We start from the raw sequence: 18,950 nt of genomic DNA, 5'->3' as shown, positions 1-18,950 counted from the left end.
AAATATGTAAATGTACTCCCTCATATGAAGTTGCTTCAGGCCTATTAGAGTCATTAAACGTAGACTTAGGAAGCACATTGAGGTTAAAGTGCACTTCAGGATAATAGGAAAAGGATCTCCCTATTTGATTATAAATGTGATTACAATTATGATACATGAGTGCAAGGGAACTTTAAAGTTACAGGTTATGTTTTTTCAAACTGCTTTTGCCTGGAGATAACATTTCTTAGTAATACTTCAATCATAAATAGTCTCAAGACGTCTGCTTTCATATTTTCATTATCACTGTTATCATCATCATCATCATCAAAGGTAGCAAGTGGAAAAGTATTGGTGGTACCTTTATTTGCACAAGTGCATACAATTATGCACATTATTAATGTTATAAATCATGTAGAACAACCACAATTAAAATGATTGCAATGATTATTTCAAATATGTTCATTCTCCATTTTACTCCCTAACAATGTCCTAATGCCACTTAAGTTAAAATCTAGCCTGCTTTGTATCTCATTACATTTCTTAGCACTATTCTTTATGTGGTCTGTCTGCTAATGGATACTGAGTGAGGTGTTGGGAAGATGACTGTGTCATTTACAACCTTAAATAAACCCCTCTACCCCCCAATCAGGTGCTAAAATATAATCTAAAGTCATTCAATTCTGAACCAGCATCTTAGCATGGGCGTCTAATTGATCTATCACTAATCATACAGCTAATAGAGTGGAGTTAGAAATATCTGCCTTTCTTTTTACTTATCTAAAGTAACTGTTTTTCCATAGGTTGGAATTAAAGTAGAAAATAACCTATAAGTACTAGAGGCAACCCGCCTACCCCGCCTCCACTGCAAAGGGTTATCGCCAAAGAGTCTCATGGCAGGAATAATATATCCTAGATAACAAGCACCAGTCCAGTCTAAGGACAGGAATAGACAGGCTTGAGATCCACAAAAAAGTATTCATCGTTCCCTGCTGTTGGCTCCTGTGAAACCACAGTCCATAAGGAAGAATGAATTTGTAAGAGGACAGTTTGACAGGACTGCTCTCTAAAATGAGTTCATATTTAGTATTTCTAATAAATACACTGAAAATATGTGCTTTAAGTTGCTTACACATATGTCCTGGCTCAGTACAAGTTGAGTCACACCTGGCATGTTCTAGATGAAAGTTGTCTCAAACATTTCAAGGACCTGATAGGCGGTGGGGTATCAGCCGACACACTCTCACAATCGGTGTCCAAGGTAGAAGAGGTCAATGCAAGTGTCATTGTAACTGATAGGCACACCAATTAACTACATCCACAGGCAAATGCATGCAAATTCAGCAAGAAGAATCATTTGTACTCCTCCAGCAACAGCATGGAGGAATTGTTCTAATAAACGGAGCAGCAATTCCATGCAAGGACAGGTTCAGTACAATTAGATCTTGAATGATTGCACCTTCTGTAGTGAGGATGTACTCCACCACCAATCTCAATGCAGCAGCAAAGACAGCAGGCTAGACCCGCGAGGAATCCAATGTCCTAGAGGAGGCCGCTTACCTCTGAAGGAGGTGGTACTTTGAGAAGCTGCAGGGCAGTATCACTTGGTGGCGGGGAGCAGGTACAAAAGTGGATATGGAGGACTTGTCCTACTGACAGACAGCAGGATACCAGCATAAAGAGTTCCAGCAGGGGGTCCACTCAGGTCCAGAAGCAAGGACATTGCCTCTAGGAGGAGCAGCTCATTTGCAGTGAGAGGAGTGGATCCCTATCACTAGACTACAACATTAAACGGATGTGTTGGTGATCAGCAGGACCTGGTGGGTTCTGTGCCAGTGAGGCTGCAGTGGAATCTTCCTCTGGTGTTACACATATGTACACCCAATCACTGGGCTGGAGTAAATGGCAGACTTCTGCTGGACAATGAGGTAAGGTTGCATGAACCTAAGAACAGAAACTGCAGAGACATTGTATAAGCTTTCTGCATGCTTCAAACTGCATAATCATTCCACTGTAAACCTAGCGTAGCTGGTGAGACCAGTGGATTGAAGGGCAACATCATGGGTCAGCCCATGACTATTACATATACAGGCTGAATTGTATTTTCTGTGAAGGAATTGCTCTGAAACATCATAGTGCTAGTGGCAGGGGATCGGGCCATTTTAATTGAGTTTCTGAGCATATCTTAGCTATCTTATTCTTGAGGGCATCATTTATCCGCTCTGCCTCGGCTGATTCTGGGTCATATACAAAATGGAATTGCTGATCTATTCATAACGCAACAAACTGTCTTTACTGTTACTGACACAAAGTGTGTTCAATGGTCCCTTGTAATCCGGTACAGAACCCTGAACTGAGCGATAAAATCTCTGAGTACCCACTTAGTTACTGTAATGGCATCTGCATGGACACACAAGTATGTGCCCACCAATCCTGCTAATATACACACAATAACTATGACATATGAGTAATTAGCATACCTTGGCATCCATCTGGAGGTGCACAAAGGGGTGTCAAGTAGGAGGATGAGCAGCAAGGGGTGCTCTTAATACCTTTCTGCAATTGTGTGACAAGCAGATGGCACAGGACTGGCAATAACTATGGAAAAGGGTGCATGTCATTGGGTTGCTGCAGCAGATGTCACTCCATCCATACCGACATGGGCTACTCCAAGAAACAGCCTGATGAGTTTGGGTAGTAGAAATGTGTTTTAGATGCCCATTGCTATCTTTCCACACCACCTCAGGGTCTCATTTACATTTCTGCTTGATTCAAGGCTGTTTTTCACTTTCGGAGGCTTGCTCCTGCATTTGAGACAGGTATTTTAGCACCGGTACAGGAAATAAGTTCTGGCACATATAGCGACTTTAGACAAAGCAGCATCTATAGCGGCTAAACTAGCTAGGTTGTTACCCCTTGACACACCATTGCGAGGATGTTGTTGGGCAGCACAACTTTGTAGGCATCTGTAAAGCATTCAAAAGTTTTAGAACATGATTTGCATTCTTAATAAGGGGGTCTGGATGATTAAGAAGCCCCTTTAAATCCATAGGAGCCTAAAGTTGTCTTTTAATCCTAACACATATTTTAAGTCTGTGTACACAGTCTCAGTATTTTCCTTGGATAAAATGCAAGCTCTGGTGAATAAGCTCTGAACCTGAGCAGATCTCACATTTGGCAAGTGGTAACTTTCCACAATCTGATACATAAGGCATAACCAGCAACCATTACATCATCATTGTTTCTGAGACACATTCCCTCTAGAAAATATGTTAAGTCACAGTTAAGAATAGGCACATCAGGTAAATCCACACAGAGTTTGGTTACATAGACAGTGACGAGAATGCAATCATCGGGTTCCTCTTCCTCACTGGCGAGCATTAAAGAAGCAGGGCTGAGAGCTAGACACTGGGCCAGGTTGCTATGAGAAGCAGACAACAATATCATTTCATACCAGGACAATTGAGCTATGGAGAGGTGCTGGGGTTTTGTAGTGAGTAGTAGCGCTACCATAGAATGAGGCACACAAACAGTTAAAAGAGAACCCCGCACAATATTTAAGATGCTTCAAAGAGGTTTGCGGCAGCCATCCCAGTCGTTAAACATGTTGGGAGCCCAGCTGTGACAAGGTTCAGGATTGAAGAATAATAAACTGTGGACTTTTGCTGATCCCCATGGCCATGCATGAACACGCTGAGTGCAAATCTTTTATGTTCATGACAATACAAGGTAAAGGGTTTGGCATAATCAGGGAGTCCTAAATGTTTACAAATGCATTTTCAGCTTCTATAGATGACTGCAAGGGTTAATGGGTGTCTTTTCTGAGATAGTCTTGCAAAGGCTTCGCAATTCGCCATACAGCGGAGTGCAGGATCCACTGCCTGCAATACCCAGCCATGGAAGTAGTTACAGATCTGAACCACATACGAATGGCTTTACCCTATTCAAGGGTATTCCCTTTCTATGTTGATTAAAAAACAGCAAGTCACTAATGTCATTCAGAGGGCTGCTGAAAACATGGTTATTTAAGAAATGAAGGTCAGAAGCATAGTTAATGTGCAAAGTCAACATATCCGTTGGTTATAGCGCCAAGACGCCCTTGGGCATACGTGCGCTCTATAAGTCTGTAAATCAAATCAAATCAAATCAAAGGGCAGCTACTGCTTGCCAGCAGAGATTTCATGACCAAGGTATCGCATTTGGGGAAGGCAGAACTTGAATTTCTCCTTTGAATCCTTATGCTGTTCAATAACCATTTTGGTGAGGAGATAGAGTCCTCCTTGCAATGATCTAGAGTAGGGGCCCCTGTTCCCTAGGACATGAGTACACAAAAGTTGAAATTATAAGAATGTAAATGAGAAGAGATATTGACTCTCCTCGTGTATGGGAATGAACGAGAAAGTTGAACAAAGATCAACCACAATAATCCATTGGGTATTTTGGGGAATACAAGAAAGGATGGTGGCAGGGTTAGGGCCACAGGGAAGCTTGAAATTCCCACAGTGTTAATAGCCTCAAGGCCCTGCACACATCTGTATATGCTGGTTTTCTCTGCCTTGAGTATTGGAAGAATCGAGGTATTACATCTACTAACAATAGGCACTGCCCCTTCCATTGCCTCTCCTAGCTCTCCCTCCTCCTCTTCCCATACCCTTTTGTTTTTCCTTTTGCGAGGCTCCATGTCCATCAAAGGCTGACTGTTCTCTGCATATTCTGCATTTTCTGTGACATCTGTTAACATTCTACATTATCTTTTTTCCTCTCTTGGGAAGCTACACAATGGTGAGCAACCGTCACCAAATAAACAAAGCTCCTAGTATGCAATCTAATGCAGATGGTCATAAGTGGACTCCCAACGTTCAGTAATAACGCTCTGCACAAAAGCAGCACCTATAGCTTCCTGAATCATCTCTGCAGTAGGTCATGCTATGTCTGAATATCTTTCAAGCACATCCTTAGGTCTGTCCAAATGATCACCTGGTCTTTCACCCTTATTTTGTTTATAGTTAAAAATACTAATCCAATCCTTTTATACTGGACACACATCCGCAAATGTATTGCTGCATTGAACTCTCCTTCACTGCTAAGGCCAACGCATTGCCACATCCACTTTTCCACTAATCATTCTCTCACTTCGCTTGGCACCACAAATTGCAGTTAATGATTCACATCTGCCTAGTTAAGTCTGTATACTTCAAACACATCCTGCAGTTCCTTTCGGAACTCAGTATGGTTTTATCTAATATTAGAGAATTGATCCTTAATACTCCTGAAATCCCAGGGTGTCCAAGGGACATGGACCATAAGTCTATCCCTAGCCATGGGATTCTCCATTAAAGGAGAGATTGGTGGAAGAGGAATAAGTGCCACTCGAGCAGGGAGAAGGGAAACGCCTTCTACACATTTGTTCTCTTGTCTGCCTCAAACATTGGAGGGTCATAGTGGGGCCTCGTTCTCGGTGCCTTGAGACGCAATATACATGGGGGCCAAACTTATCAACAGTATAAGAATCAGCCTATTGTCTACTCGCTGACACCCCTCTACCAGATGCTTTACTGTCTGGCATGCATATCATATCACTCCCCTGCACATTACACCCTTTCCTTTTTGGGATCCTTCAGTTTCTTATGTAAGGTTACTAATCCTTCGATATTTAAAGGTATCGTGCTCTTGAAGGGACTTTATCCCATCCTCGTTATAAGTCCCACCCACCCTTCTAAAACACGCTCATGCCTTTACCGTATTGTATGCATATAGTACAGGCAAGAGTCCCTTTCACTGGGAACTTGCTACATTTAGATATTTTTATACCCAGCTCTGCTTCCTATTTCTCCCTTGCACCTGGGTAGCAAGGAATGGGTCTGCCTGCAGTGTGTCCGCAGCTCATCCCATGGAGTGTGGTAGGGAAGGAGATGTAAGACTTGATAGGGTTCCTCAATTATATTTGTTTTAACTGATCTCAAGAAGTGGGATAGAAGACATTGTGCACTTCTACCCATGATCTCCTGCTTTTGATAAACCACTAGTGAACACTTGGAGGGGGGCGGCGTGGCTGGATCAGAGGGCCTCTTTCATGTTCAAATTAACCATTTGAGGGTCTGTGCTTCGGCTCCTGGTGCTCCTGTCTATCTTCCCTACTCCCACACTATTTCTATGGCCGGCTCACTCTACACTATGGATTCACACTCATACGCGTTTGTATTCTCTGGGCTCCTCTCAGTCTTACTTCCCAATACTACTTGTTTTCCCAATCGTCTCCTAACCAGATGACAGTTGTGCGCACCACATTTTAAGACCACATTTGCAACCATAAAGTAGTGCTGGCCATGCAAAGACAAGCAAGCAAATATATGGTAAACGCATTTCGACTTTAGATAAGTTTGTTTCAATCATGTTCATGCTTTTAGCTGATTCTCCACTTCCAGTGTTGGGCCTTGCTCCACCCATGCCCGATTGAGAATCTTACCTCTAGTGCCTGGGGTCGGCATATGGATTCCAGTCCAGCTCTCTCCTGTCTGCAGATTTGATTTCCTGGCACCAGTGTACCATCTGATAAAATTAAACACAACATGTCAGGAAGACAAAAGTTTATAGTGTTTAATGCAAAAGGAAATATATATATATATATATATATATATATACATATATATATATATATATATGTATGTATATATATATATATATATATATATATATATATATTTAATCCAAAGTCTACATTCAACCCAATTATGTTGCATGATAACATCAATATTTATAATGAGTTAGTGACCACCCAACTCAAAAGGTTACATACATCTATCCTGCAGGCTCAACAAAAATGTCGTAATCAAAATAACTGTTATGGCAGCCTGATGAAAAAACTTCAGAGCAACAACAATGTGGTGATACGTCAATCGGACAAGGGGGCCAACATTGTCCTTTGGTCGAGGTCAATGTACATGGATGAGGCACTCCAACATCTGAATGATCATCAGTGTTACAGACGGGGTGATTGGAAGACAGTAAAACTGGCCTGGAATGAGTTCAACACTAAATTACCATCATGGAAGAGTGATGGGTTATTAAGCAGTGACAAATTTAAATTCCTCAAGTTGAACCATCCGGTAATTCCAGTCTTTTATTTGATTCCGAAGATACACAAAGACCCTAACAAACCTCCTGGGAGACCTATAATCTCCACGAAGAATAGTATATTGGAGAACACTTCACGGTACATCGATTTCTTCCTCCAGAAAGATGTCAAAAATTTACCATCATATTTACAGGTCACGGGGGATTTCTTGAGGAAGATTGAGACTGTAACTTGGCATGAAGATTATCTGCTGATAACTCTTGACGTCACTGCTCTGTTCACCAGCATACACCATATGGATGGTGTCAGAGCAGTTGAACATTTTTTACGGACAAAATCACTTTACATGCTGAAAACACAACAAAATGCTGTCTGATATGATCCTGACATGTTTAAATAACAATTACTTTTTGTTCCAAATTCAGGTGTTCCAGCATATGAGAGGCGTGGCGATGGGGGCTTGCTTCTCCCCCAGTTATGCATGTTTACACATGGGACTGTGGGAGGAGCAGGTCCTCAAGGCTAGATTTGGGCACATCCTGTGTAACCATATAGTTGCCTGCCATCGTTATATTGATGATCTGTTTCTCATTTGGAGAGGGTCCGAGACAGCAGCTAATTTGTTTATTGAGGAAATGAATGTGAATAACCTCAACCTTGAATTTACAGCTCATGTCAGCAAGGTATCCGTAAATTTTCCGGATGTAGAAGTGTACATCAAAGAAAACCATCTGGAGACCCTGTTACATCGCAAAGCCACAGCGGGTAACATGGTTCTGCACGCCACCAGCCACCACCCTGACCATCTGATACGCAGTATCCCCTACAGTGAGATGCAGCGTATCAGACGTATCGGATGTATCTGTAGTGTGGATACTGACTGTGCGAAGGCTCAACATGAAAGCAAGCAAAGATTTTTAGCCAGAGGCTATACTGCTAACATGCTTGACACAGCGATTAAGAAAGCCAACTCTATTTGTCACTCTACAACATTGGGTTGAAGCACTGAGCAGATTATTTTGCCCAACATTCCCAGAGCCACTTCGGAACCACCCAGATTAATCACTACGTACAGCCGACAACACAATAAATTGCGTATGAATTTTAATAAGAATTGGTCGATTGTTCAGAGTGATTTAGTAATTGGTGACACTCTACCCAAGGCTCCTGAGATAACTTTTCGCAGAGCCCCCTCAATGAATGACATGCTTGTCAAGAGCAGTCCAGAAATCACCACTAACAGTTCCTGGTTACAAACCACTAAGGGCTTCATAAAATGCGCATCTTTCAAAGCCTGTAAATTAGGTAGGAACAAAACAACATACAGTATCACGTTTAATGATGTCCCTGTAGTTATCTCTAAGAAATTGACATGCAAGACTGATTATGCCGTTTATGTGCTGGAGTGTACGTGTGGCCTGCAATATGTTGGCGGCACCAAGTTGCAGGTCCACAAACGTATACTCCAGCACATGAGGGCCATCAGCAATAATGATGCAGCTTATCCAGTTGCTAGGCATTTTAAAGAGGTCCATGGTAGTTGCCTAGACTACTTCAGTTACTTTGTGGTGGACACGGTCCCACAACTTCGTTGAGGAGGGGACCGTGAAGCCATATTAAGAAAGCTTGAGACTAGGGACATCCTCGAGTTAGATATCAAGACCCCGAATGGGCTTTACTCGTGTGAAGACCTGCCTTTAAATTCTCCCAGATCTGTGTCAGTCTTTATACAGCTGTTAGCATTGGGTTCTAGATCAGTATCTGATCTTCATATTGAATAATTTTAATCATACGGGAGATGATCTGACTAGTTGTATTTTATTATGTTGTTTTTTCTTTCCGTTTTCACTTCACTCCTCTTTTTTGATTTTACATCATTAGAACGTGACCATTCTGGACAGATTAGATGTCGAGGCTTACAGGACTCCATGCAGATGTATCAGAATCATTACTATTTTTTACTCATATTTATTATACATTGACATTTTTTGAGTTGGTCTCTGAAATCATCAAACAATACAGTTGACTCCCTCTAGTATTCATGTATGGGACATAGTCCATGGGTCATTTTTAGATATTTATGATGTAATAAATATTTATTAGTATTTTTAGAGGTTCTTTTTTAACTGTTGGTTGTTACATGAAATTTGAATGAATATTTTAATCAAATTGTTTTATTATAAATTATTTTTCATAAGCGTATCACCTATGGGTTAAAGTTTGGATCAGGGACATGCTAGCTACAGGAGAATGTATTAGTTCTGTGACCCACTAGGGTTAGATGTAGCATTATTACATTTCAATGTTTGTAAAGTTTTTTATAGAGTAACATATTGATTTCTATATGGCTGCAGTTGGTGTCCCATGATACTAATCCTGTCACCTAGGGTATAGACATGTCTATTTTGGAACTCTCCATTGCATTTTATGCAATATGACAATCGGATAAATTGCATTGGGCTGAATTGTTTCGCACTATTGCCAATAATTTGCACAGCTATTTAGAGACAGCACTCTTGATATTTGTTTTACCGGTTGGGTATGGGGTTTCAATAATGCACTTTTGTGACTTTACCCAGGTATTATATACCACTTGTGCGGTCAGCCTCACTAAGGGGATAATCTCAATTTGCCTATTTTGCACACGCTAAATTTGCACTATTGCATTTTTTGCACATCCGTCTAAACTAAATGACATGTCAAGTTTGATTTAATTAATTACTATCAGAATAACAAGTGATCATCATGCATTTCATGCATCAATGTATTGTCAGATCTTTTCTATGTCTATTGGCCACGTGATGGTTATTACTTGAACTTTAAATTTATTGGCTTTCACTGACAGCGTCATGTGATCAAGGCCTTTCTGGGGCCGAAATGCGTCATGGCGGTGCGTGGTGCTTCAATGGATTAAATAAATACCTTTTGCACGTAGAAGTTTGGGTCCGTTTTTGTCTTTCCGGCATCGGTCGCCAGTAGGTAATTATAGTTAGGACCTCGTTTGTATTAAAAAAGCGCTTATCCTTTTGCCAATATCTCTGGCGCCGGTTGACGAATCTTCTCAAAATTTTCAACACCAATGGGGCACCCTGGTCAGCTCCTGTCTTAAAAGATTCGGGGTGAGTCGTCAAGCGGGGGCTGAGAAAAAAGGGGGGGCCCAAAACGTGTTTTCCCTATTTTAATTTCCAGAGGAACTTTAGACAAAGCTACAGCCTGAACTGCTGAACAGAATTACACCAAATTTGGCAAAAGGTAGGCCTTGGTTCAGAAAGCACCCTTTTTTTAAAATGGTGTAAATCCGTTCAGTAGTTCCTGAGAAATTAGAGAAAGAAAAGTTTTGATATCTGAGCACCGAGGAGGAGTTGCGACTCCTCCCGAGCACAAGCTGACTTCTGATTGGCTGCCAACACTCCAACCAGGAAGTGTTGGCAGCCATCTTGTGACTCGGTAACCGAGTCGCAAGAAAACAGTGAAAAAACAAGAAAAGAGGGCAGGGATATGTCATCAGTGATGTCATTTGAGATGTCATCAGTGATCTCATCAGTGATGTCACTGACCATGTCATGAATGATGTAATATGTGACATCGTCAGCAGCAGCAGTGCATTGCTGGGGCGCGAGTTATAGTTAACTGAACTAATTATAACAGCCGAATTTCTCTGGTTTTGTACAAGTAAAATGTCCAACTAACTATAATGTCCCTGAAACCTGTGTTTTTTTCAGTGAAAAAAAAAAATATGTATATATAAAATTAGACACAGCTACAGCCAAAACGGCTGAACAGAATTACACAAAATTTATAAAAGCTATATCTTGGTCTAGAAAGCTTGTTTTTTGAGAATTGTTGTAAATCCATTCAGTAGTTTTGACAAATTAAAGCTCAAAAGGTTTGTATATTTCAGGCCACAGAGAATCGGCAGCCAACAGATCATGATATATGATCTAATTGACTGCCACCACATCAACAAAGAAGTGATGGCAGCCATTTTAAGACTTGGGGATTCAGTGCCCTGTCCTGAACAGAAAAGAAAAAATACATATGGGGGTAAGGATAGCCTTCCCCCCCCAGGCCTAGTAGTGGCGTCCCACTCTCCAGGGCAAACGTTTTTTATTTTATCAGCGGAACAGATCCACAGAGGATCCGAAGGAAAAAAAAACATAGGCTCCCACCGAATTTAAAAATAAGCCCGCTCTCCCCGGTGCGGGATAGAGCCCAGGAGAGGTTTGTGGTTTTATTTTGTTATGGGGAGGGAGGCCCCAACTTTTTCTGGCCTGCTGGGACCCTATTCTGTGGGGCTGTATTTCATTAAAAAGGAGGAGGCTTGTGGCCTCCCCTCCCTGAGCCTTATTGAGGCCCCAGGGACCCTATCCCCCAAGGCTGATAATTATAATTAGGGGAAGGGGCGCACAGCTCCCTAGCCAAGCCTTATAGAGACCACGGGGCTGATCCTTAAACCTGGGTGGGGGGGATTGGACACTGCTCCTCAAGCAAACATCGATCCCAGGGATCCCATCCCAGGGGCCCCATGTGACCTGATCCCCCGGTATATTGCTGTTTCCTTCCTGGGAGAGTAAGGGCATTTCCTACTCGCACTCTCCCAGCCAAGAAACATAATTTTACTCCTGCCAAGCCGGAAGCACAGAAAAATGTTGTTTTCACCCAGGCGTGAGCAAAGAAAAAGAGCTGGGCAATGCATGCTGGCTGGGGAACCCGTAGGGGCATTAGAGCTCCCCCGCAGCACCCATTAAAAAAATATCCAGCTCCTGCCGCAGTGGTGGCTAGGGAGGAGCAAGGGCTGTGGAGACCCTGAGGCTCTTCCCACCACCCCCAACAGAGGCACATATTGTGGGTACCCACAAGTGGGCACTGGGGCACCCACTTGAAAAAGTGAAAGAAAATGGCCAGATCCCATCTCGGTCATGCCTGGGGAGCCAGCGAGGGCCCTGCAGCTCCCCTACGGCCTCCAACACTGACACATATTGTGAGTGCCCTGAGTGGGTACTGGGGAACCCAAATCATTTTTTTTTAAATGGGGAAAAAAAGAATAAATGTGCAGCAAGAACTGCTCATTTATTATTCACTGCCCTAGGGCTTTTTACTCATGTTGTTTTGATCCTGGAGGTGCCCCTAGACAGGGCAGGGGCATCACCAAAGATTTTGTTAATGTTGTGGAGGGCTGCTGGGAGCACAGCAGCCCCCAGAAACATTAAAAACAACACAGTGGATCACTGTGGTAATTGAATTCATGAACCCAGGAAAACGTAGCATATTTTTGTAAAGCACTCCAAGCTGCAGCTGTATGTTTTTCAGCTGGAGTGCTGGGACACATTGTGGTTGGTTCAATGGATGTACTTTTTGGCCTTGAAAATGTTACTAATAATGCTTTATTGAAAATATGTTGTGAGAATCACTACTATAAAACCTTGCAATGTGGGAATTTATCAAATCAAATTTGATTTCAGTTAGTTGTGGCTTTTTGACAACCGCTTTATATACGTTGATGTGCTGACCTAGATAAAGCCAAAAGGCCCCCTGCTTTTTATATTTTGGTGTTTTAACACTTTGACAAAGCCAGTAGGTCTGCCTTGCCTAAAATGACACATTGTATATTGTTACATGATATAGCTGTGTGCGTCTTCAAGGTGTTGGGGTCCCAAAGGCCATGTGTGGTTGGCTGCTCACAGAGGTTTGAAAGCAAGGCCTGGCCAGGCCTGCATCCAATCTCATGCAGTGGCCATGCATGACGTTGGCTGGCCACTCACGGGGTGTTGGCCACAGGGGTTCAGACACATAAACTGGCTGCAGGCCAGGCCTGCACCCAACCTCATGCTGCGCACCCACAGGGAGCTTGGCACAGGCACTGTGCCCAACCCCACGGTGTGCATGACTGAAGGCTGTGCACAGATGGAGGTTGAGCTCTCGCAAGGAGTTGGGTGCAGGCCTAACACCCAACCGCACACCACACCTGGTGATGGACATCTTCTTTTACATTGAAAAAATAGAGATTCTTGAAAGAAACAAAGGTTAGGTGATGTTATAGTTAGGAATTGTAATAATATGTTATTTTACGTTGAAAAAAACGAAGAAATGTACTGAAAAAAACAAAGATTAAAGATCATCAATGATGCTGTTTCAGTTGTCATAAATAATGTCATAGAAATTGCCATGAGTGATGTAATATTGTGGTCATAAGCAGTGCATGGTGAAAGCACAAGTTATAGTTATCACTGCTAACTATAACTGGTGAAACATTAATGTTGTCACTGCCATATAAAACTAACTGTAACATTAATTTAACCTTTGTTTTTTCTGTGAATTTCTAGTTTATAAAAAATGTAAAGCAATATATTATTATCATATGTAAAGCCACCCCCCTGACGCACAGCCCCCACGGAGCCTTATGTTTTTTTAAGGGGGAGGGGCCAAGTGGCCCCCCTCGTCTAGCCTCATTGTGCTCATTAAATGAAGCAGCGTTCATAGTAATTACTAAATATGCAGAGTAGAAGTATAAAAAATAAAGTTAAAAAAAATCTCTCAAAGTTAAAAATATTTAAAAAGTGAAAAGAGTATCATCACCAAGTCCAGAGTGCTGTTGGATCATCTTAGTGGGAAGCAGAGTCCAAGTGAGTTCTTGCGAACGTAGGAATTGGATCACTAGTGAAAAGTGCTAGTTCAGGCATCTGGCAGGCTGGAGATGGTCATAGTCTCTGACTCGGAAGGATAGGTACTTCGATGGAGACTGTATGTGGCTTAGGTAAAGTGTGATCCAGAGGTGCCCACCTGCAACAATTGAAGTGCTGCGCGGATTACGCCGGTAAATTTCCCCAGCTTTGTTAGAGTCCTTTGGGTGTTGGTGGAGAAGCACAGATCTGAGGCCATTCTGCAAGTACTTGTTCTGTGAACCAAACATCAAGGAACTAACGAGTGATGGCGGTCGCAGGCACGTTTAGGGCAGCAGCACAGTAAATAAAGTCAAAATTCCTTACAGTAATTGCACAGCCTGCATGTTCTTCCCATGTCCTGCCTTCCTTGCCCAGGAGGGGTTAAAGTCTATGATTGGAAGGGCGAGGAGCAGCATATATAAGATATTCGTGCAGGTGTAGGCTGCTAAAGCTTGTTAAAAATAAGGCTGCGCTATCTCAGTCATGTAGGAAGCATCTAATGCTTTGGTGATCAAAGGACGGTGGAGGCTTTCTTTGTCCAGTTCCAGGGAGATCTTCTTGACCTGCAGATTCTCTGTTTATTTCAGTATGTCCGTACGGTGAAGGTTGGCGACTTCTATTTTTAAGCTCTTAGTTGTCTGGGCTAAATACTATTGACATGGAGTTTTCACTGCCTTGAAGACTGCTTTAAGTAGTGCCTTAAGTGTGTTCTCTGGGGCCCATAGAATCCTGATGTAATATTTTAATAGATTCCCTTGGCATTTGAGGACCATTCGCCCATGTCGAATTTAAACACAGCCTCGCTCTTTGGGCCTGCTAGGGTGCATGGAAGATTTTTTTATAAGATGAGATTTGGATGTTGTTTAGTTGTAGGACTTGTGCGCCAGCGAAGGCTAGGTGTCCGTAATTTAGTGCTGGTATCAATTTTGCTTTCAAGATTTCCATCATGGGACCGGCAGATGGACTTGACAGGTGACTGTTAAGATGTATTAGACTATGGACTACTACCGCACCCTTTGTTGTGAGATGCTTTAAATGAGTTGTTGGCATGGCCCCTTCTGTGCATCAGACACCTAGATAGTTGTAATTTGGAATTGTAATTATTCATAACTCCGTGCCGACAGTGTGCATGTGTCTAGTGGGGATATTTTCCAAAAATTATGATTTTTGTCTTGCCCTGGTCCATCTGAAGTGTATTGGTCCTGTTGAACCTATGGAGTGCATCTCAGGCTGTCTGTAGTCCTTATTTAGTGTATTCCATAATCACTATGTCGTCTGCATACTGCCGAATTGGGAGTCTTGTCAATCCTATCCTGGGTGTGTCTAAGTTGGCATTTCCTAATGCTTTGCCCAGGTTGGCAGTATAAAGGTTGAAAAGAAGAGGGGCCAACACACAGCCCTTTTTGAGGCCGTTGTTATTTGGAACTTTGGCAATTACTGTGGAGGGGCCTGTTTTCAACCAGGTCCCCTGGTGTAAAGATATTATTGCTTTAAGGAGTAGGGGCCATGCTGTTAGTTTTTCCCACAGCGTGTCTCGGACCACCCTCATATAAATATATTTATATAAACACACGTGTATGTGTTTAAAAATATATTTATATATGGTATCAAATAATTAGTGGACATTATTTACATGATATTAATTATATATTTTATAATATTTAACATTTTACTTTAAACTATATATATACATTAGAAAAATGATATTACTGTATGTTTTTGGACAATATTACTGTCCACAATATTTGTTATTCAATAGTTTCCCCATTTCTGTTATAAATATAGGAACACAATATTGTGGTAAACTATATTTTTGACAGAATATTTTTATCAAGGATATTGTTTCCCATGCTATTGAACCTGGGTCGAAAAAGTGATGCTTCTCATTTTAACCCCCATTGGATTATTTGCTTTCCTATACAGGAAAAAAATTACTGAACGGAATTACACAAAACTTGGCATTAAAGTAAAACTTTGATAAAAAAATGACTTTGCTTACATTGGTGTCAATCCATTTAGTAGTTCTTGAGAAATTAACTTTACAAAAAAATTTCAGTTGAGCATCAAAAGGTTAAAAAGTTAGAGATAAATAGGCAGCTAATTTTCAGATCCTCCACAGATGTGATAATCTTCCAGTTCAAAAAATAAAGGCATGCCAATGAACGAGTGAGCTTTTGCATCAGTCATCCATTGTAAATTTTGAATTCACTGGCAGATTTGTGAATTTACCATATTCTGATTGGCTGGCCAATTCAGAAAAATGTGTCTAGGGGCCACAATTGCCAAAGAAAAGTATGTGCTGTGTTGAGAATAATGAAACCAAAATAGGGTATATAGGAGCAGGGTGAGCAAAGCCCCATGTGGTGGAACTCAAAGCAATCTCTCAGGCATTAAACAAAATATTTAAAAATATTTTTATCACAGTTTTCATAAATTCTGGTCTCACCTTTGATCCTCCCAGGATTCAGTCAGTCAGTCAGAAAAACTTTATTTCGGCTACAAGCCATAAAAGTGATAAAATATCATGATATAATATTTACAAATTTAAAACATGATTGATAAGAACAATACGATAGAACAGTTCACAGATTAAAACAGATTAATAACAGGGATTGGTGCCAATGTGATTGATTTAGTGGGGTAGTAGTTGTCTTCTGGTTAGCCACATAGAAAAGAGAAATTTAGCAATCACAGTAACGTAAAGGGGGGAAGGATCATATTTCAGCAGCCTGAAGAGATCTCTATGGTTCGTAACCCCTATGTTCTTAGCAAGTTGAATTATCCATTTCCTACGGGATATTTTATATGCCAAACAGAAGATTACAACATGAACCTCAGTTTCATCAGTAGCACCACACCCAGGACAGGATTGCCTTGGTAAGCCAGCCCATTTATTTGTTCTTGAAAACAGGGGGAGAGACCCATGCCTAAATTGTAAGTATAATTTTTTAGCCAATACAGGTTGGATCAAGTCGATTGCAGACTCAAAGCTATAACTAATTTTGGCCTCGGGAAAAGCCGAGGTCAGATTCAAAGTATTGACTGATCGAATGATCTGAGTTAGTTTAAATTCCTGCAGTGTTTTTGCCAATGTTTTTTTTGGCAATGAGGGACAAGTGTCCTCAGGTGAAAGCCAGAGGTCTTCTCTCCCTATATCTCTTAATGATTTCCTAACATGAGCTAGCCAAGGGATAGCACCTACCCTTGGTAGCAATAGGATGGATTTCAATTCTTCCTGAAAGATGGCAAGTTCAGGAGTGCTCCATAGTCGTCGCCAGTACATTACTGGTCTGGAGGCGACCATGTCCGCAATTGGTTGTATACCCAGGTCCATCCTGAGCGGCTGTATAGGGGTGCTCACCGGGAGTGCGAATAGCTGTCTTAAAAATTTGTTTTCTGACTTAGTTAAAATCAAGGATGGGTTATGGCCCCATAGTTCCGCGCCGTAGGCTGCCATCCCCCTTGCCTGACTTTTGTAAATCTCTACCAATGGGCTGGTTAGTTTTAGGGGGCTATTTTTAAGCATCTTTAGGATCCCCCCTGATATCTGGACGAGTTTTAGATTTACTTTTGAGATCTGGTCGGCCCAGGTCATTTTATTATTGAGGGTCAGGCCAAGATAATCAAAAGTGTTCACCCGTTCTAGGGGCAGTCCATCCAATTTCGGTATGGGACGGTTGATGGTATCTGCGTGAAACACCATGTATTTAGTCTTGTTCACGTTGATTATTAAGTTCCTTTTCCTGCAAAAGGTGGCAAAGCCATCCAGAACTCTAGCCATACCCATAGGTGATCTTGACAGGAGCAGAGTATCATCCGCGAACATAAGTACGGGGATTTTCCTGCCTGCCAACTTAGGGGAATCTATGTCACTCAAGGCCAAGATATCTTCAACCAGTCCGTTCAGGAAGAGGGCAAAGAGTGTTGGAGCTAGAACGCAGCCCTGTCTGACTCCCTTTTCGACCCTAAAAGGGTCTGTAAGGTCTCCATGTAGTCCAAACCTGACTCTGGCAAAAGTGTCCTTATGGAGGCGTTCTAATAAATCACAGAGGTAAAGAGGTACGCTCATCCCCTTTAATAACTCCCAGAGTTGGCTACGGTCCACCATGTCGAAAGCAGACTTCAAGTCAACGAACGTGAGGTAAAGGCTGCCCCCTTCTAAGATTATGCTTTTCCAGTGGATCATTTGCAGCCTAAACAATTGGTCCACGGTTGACATCCTAGCTCTAAATCCCACCTGGAGAGGGGTCAAGATGTTGGTTTCCTCCATCCAGGTTTGTAGTCTCCCTAAGAGAATGCGGGCAAAAATCTTCTGGGCGACATCTATTAGGCTAATTGGCCTATAGTTTGCCGGATCAAGTGGCGAGCCCTTTTTATGTATTGGTATGATCTCGGCGCCGGCCCAGGTGGATGGCAATGGCATTCCTGCTAGGATTGCGTTAAAGAGACCAAATAGATAAGGAACCCAGATGTCGGGCTCACTTTTGAAAAGATCACCTGGGATCCTATCTAAGCCTGGAGCTTTATTCGGTTGGATTTTAGTAAGAGCAACTCTAACCTCACTAAGGGTGCACATCGGGGTCAAAGCCTGAATTGGAGGAGGGTGCAAGGTAGTGTGGGTGAGGGAGGTGGACAATGATGAGGGCTGAATTGCGTATAATTCTTTGAAGTAAGTACGCCAGATTTCTTGCCCAAGATTGGGTTGAAGCGCCTGTGTTGGACGTGACATTCCAGTTTTAATTAAATTCCAGAATGATCTTTGGTCCCTATTTTTTAGTGCGTGGGAAATTTCCTCCCATCTGCTAATTTCCCACTCTTTTTTGGCTTCGTGAATAATTTTCTTAAAGTGGGCCCTGGATTCCTTTATATTTAGCTTGGTTCCATTTTTTAGCGTTGACAGAAGCGAGAGCTTTGCTTCCCTACACGATTTGTTGAACCAAGTAGGGATCTCCCTTGTAGGTGGTAAATTTCTCTTAATTGCCCGACTGAAGTGGGTCTCAAGGCTGGCACATAGTTCTATATGTGTTGCTCCTATCAGCTCAAAATCTAAGTAGCCCTCTGGTAAAATTGAGGCTCCCATTAATTTTTCCAAAAGAGGATAGATCTCAGAATACATTACGCCGAGATTTCTATCAGATAGAACAAACTTCTCCCACCTGACTCTTCGGGAGCCATCAGATGTGATCAAGGGAACAACACTAAGTGGGACTATAGATGTAGAGTGATTGGTTATA

At 42.0% G+C, this 18,950-nt stretch overlaps 1 long non-coding RNA gene across 1 annotated transcript in view; it reads right to left on the bottom strand.

Annotated features, from left to right (window-relative positions):
* LOC146835098 (uncharacterized) overlaps positions 1–18,950 on the bottom strand; it is a 637,707-nt gene that overhangs the window by 78,748 nt on the left and 540,009 nt on the right. Inside the window, exon 5 of the long non-coding RNA XR_014960382.1 lies at positions 6,446–6,528. This is a non-coding gene — a long non-coding RNA (uncharacterized LOC146835098). The remainder of the gene's footprint in view (positions 1–6,445; positions 6,529–18,950) is intronic.

The sequence above is a fragment of the Triturus cristatus genome, chromosome 4_2 (genome assembly GCF_964204655.1).
Source record: "Triturus cristatus chromosome 4_2, aTriCri1.1, whole genome shotgun sequence".
Taxonomy (NCBI): domain Eukaryota; kingdom Metazoa; phylum Chordata; class Amphibia; order Caudata; family Salamandridae; genus Triturus; species Triturus cristatus.
This window is presented reverse-complemented; position numbering and strand designations above follow the sequence as displayed.